We start from the raw sequence: 3,792 nt of genomic DNA on the forward strand, positions 1-3,792 counted from the left end.
AAGTGACCTCGGCCGCTTTCCATAGACGTGGCTACGGCTAGGAAGTACAGGAGTCTATGGGAAGTGACCTCAGCCGCTTTCCATAGACGTGGCTACGGCTAGGAAGTACAGGAGTCTATGGGAAGTGACCTCGGCCGCTTTCCATAGACGTGGCTACGGCTAGGAAGTACAGGAGTCTATGGGAAGTGACCTCGGCCGCTTTCCATAGACGTGTGTGTGATTGCAAGCCGTAGTCAAGTAATTTGAACACAGCCTTGATCAAGGCTTGCTCAAGAGTAGTCTGGTACCGTTTGCAGCACAATGGGAAAATACTAGGTTGCCATCAGGAACTAGCATTTCCATTGACATTTAATTTGTTTGATACAGAACAGGGATAGCCGTGTCTGAATTACTCAGCTATGGCTCATGTGTAATATCAAGCCGTAGTCGTAGCCCAGTAATTCAGACATGCTAATTATTCCAATTTTAAAGACGCTCCTTAACAACACAGGACTGAACAATTAAGAATAATTTCTTGATATTGTAATTCATTATATCATATATGATACAAATTTACCGAATGTTACACTATACTTGAATATTATGTATAAATGGAGCTAAAATAATTCTTGCGTACCTTTTATCTATTTTATAATGGAAAATCTTAAGCAACTGATCATTTGTGGTGTTTGTTTTTTTCAATCGTAGAGAAAATTAGAATTGTTTTCTGTTTCGGTAGACGTAGTTTATGTATCATATATAATTAATAAACTATTTTTTGTACAGAACTTAGCTGTGGAGAATGGTTCACACTACAATGTCTGATAGGGAAAAGAGTGGAATTATATAGATGTCCAGATTTCAGAGATTATAGAGCAAACTTTTGAGTCGACTAGACAGGGTTGAACTTTGGGCATTTCATTTGAGAGTTGCCAGTTCAATCTTGCATTGATATGTTTGTCTTAATAAGAAAAGTACTTTATATTTTGCGTTGAAGCTAAACTGTCTCAAGTCGAGATTGATGGTCTTTATTTTACTAGTATCTTTTTTTGTTACTTGTGTAGTTATATCCCTGAACTTTATGTACAGTTGACACTCAATGTATAAAGGCAGTAGGGAAATCAATCATCCCTATTTTTCCTTTTCTGGATGGCATTTGTGAGAAAACGTGTTTAAACCCGAGATTAAACCCAAGTAGTAGTAATGGTACGCTTTTGGAAAGAATGCAGTATCCAGACGCTACTTCTTTGGCTATGCACAAAGTCTATGGAGAGTCTAAGACCACTTTCTAACAAAATTGGACTCACGTTTCTCAGTCGCAGATTCATGTCTTTTTCGACATTCTTGCAGTGACAAATTCATTGAGATAATATATGATGAAAAAATTACGTCAGGATGCAACAGTCTTTCCCATATTTCTCTCGGAGTGAAATTTCTTTCTTTTTCTTTACACCTGAGACTCTGACAGAGAAAAATCTATTCAAACTTTTTTTTTCAATCTAAGTGTATTTTTTTTTCACTCTGAATGATCTGTTGCCTACTTTTAGTGGGTAACAGAGTGATTTGTCGGATTAAAAATAAGAATGTTTTTGCAGGTTTTCTGCAAGGTGTGCGTGTATAAGAGATCCCTAACTTGTAAGTTCCTAACAATTATGCATAACTACCCATGATGCATGTACCTTGATGTAAGTTCAGTCTGTCACAAGCCAATGTGGCCCATCAGGCTGGCATTTATCTCCAGTTTCAGTAGCATGAAACAAGAATATTTCTACTCCCCCTGGATGGGATGCTAGTCCATCCCAGGTTACTCCCCAGCTAATGCTGGAACCATTTATACTCTGGGTGGAGAGAGGCAAGTGGGGTAAAGTGGCTTGCCCAAGGACACAGCATATGACCAGCAGCTGGATTCAAACCCTAATGTGTCCTTCAACAAAAATTGTTGAGATTTGTTGGGTTCCAATAATAATTTCAGTGACAGTTAAATCTTCTTTGTAAACATGTCCAATTTTTCATTCTCGAAGATTCATATAATTGTCAGCGCGGCTACGTAGTAAATAATTTTATACATGTGTACTTTACATGTATTGTCTCTTACATCAAAAATGTTACATAGTGACTTGAAACAATGAGAATCCAATGATTAGAAATTAATGTGTGGTCGACTAATTTGAGTGTTTATGTTTCATTTTAGTATTTTGTTGACTACTTCTTTTTCATGTTTTTATTTTATTTATTTTTTCATTTGATGTGACCCTAATATGAAAATGAAAATTAAGAAAAGGAATTGTCCAGATTTTGTTTTCATGTTGTACATGGATTGGCTCGTCCCAATTTGACGCTGGTTTTGGAGGACTGTGTAATCGCTAACACTGGTTCTCGACTTCCTAGTCAGTTCATTGGTCAACTGCACCCTGTTGGATTTGAATGGGTTTTGGAAGCACATGTAAAAATGCGAAGGTTTCAGAGAGAACCATCTGGAAACATTTTCATTTTGTAATTTTAATTATTGATTTTAATTTGTTGTATAATATTGAAAACTATTGTTTCTTCAGTTGAAAATTGATTAAACTTTGTGAATCATTCAAAGGAGAGAAATCCCTTTATGTTTTGAATTTCAAATCGTATTGTAAATGGAAATAAATTCCTTTGTAAATGGTGATCGTGGATGTAGCAAACCGAGTCATTAAGCCGCGCCCACTGCCATGTGAGCAGCAGCAACGCGTGACCCACTCAACCAATGCTGCAATGCGTGTTCAAGACGCGCGCGTCGTACGCAAATGCACGCGTGTCAGACCACATTAAATCACGGCTGTGATTGGTCAGAATATCATGGGGCGGGGTTTAAGTGGATCAGTTTATTATTTTTGCTGGGTGGGATCGTTGCCTTCCAGTGAAATTGAAATAACCTACATGTATTTCCATTATGAACGAAGGTCATAACCTCAGTTTGTTTATTTTAACACCAAATTCAAACTTGTGGAAAGTCCCAAGTTTCACTATTCCCGTTTTTACCCAAAATTATAAACAAAAGCAAATGCTAGGGGTTAAACTGATTCTTTTTTACTTAAACAAGGCCAATAAAATGAAATATCTGCAAACGAAAATAATGAACTTTCGGTGAGACGACCAGCGTAAATCAACACAAAAATACTTAATTTCTACACTTAATTCTAAGATTAGAATGTATTTTACCGATTTATGTCAAAAACGGAGAAAAACCTGCCAAATTTAACTAAACTTAATTTTCTTTCAAGAGAGGGCGCGCTACACAAATAGTGGTCACCATCGTAAAGAATGTTCTGTCTTTAAACTGAAAGCAGGAATGCAACTTTCATAGTTCAAAAACAACAAACTCGTTTTCCAGACGATAACTCAAGAAATGCGTGTTGCATTGAATCGATATTTCGTATTGTGATTAAAGGTAACATATATCACAAATCTGTTGAATTTGGAGTGGGATCGTCCGACAATAAAAACAATATAACCAAATAATGTACTGGGGAAACACGGAGAAAATCCCGCCAATTTATGTCATTTTCATTTTTCTTTCACAAGAGGGCGCGCTATTGGTCACCACTGTACTGTGTACGTAAGTACAAAAGTATTGTCAACACGAAAAACCATGCCTCAAGTTCATGACACAAAAACGCTCTCGGTTTGACGATTCCTCACTAAATTCAACAGATTTGTTCAATCTTCTGTATGTTTAATCAATTTATTAAATGTCGATTTCATGCAAATATGTATTTCTTGAGTGGCTTCTGGAACCCGTGTTTTTTGTGTCATGAAAGTTGACTAAAATCTCCAGTTATT

The sequence above is a fragment of the Patiria miniata genome, unplaced genomic scaffold (assembly GCF_015706575.1).
Source record: "Patiria miniata isolate m_02_andy unplaced genomic scaffold, ASM1570657v1 HiC_scaffold_10, whole genome shotgun sequence".
Lineage (NCBI taxonomy): Eukaryota > Metazoa > Echinodermata > Asteroidea > Valvatida > Asterinidae > Patiria > Patiria miniata.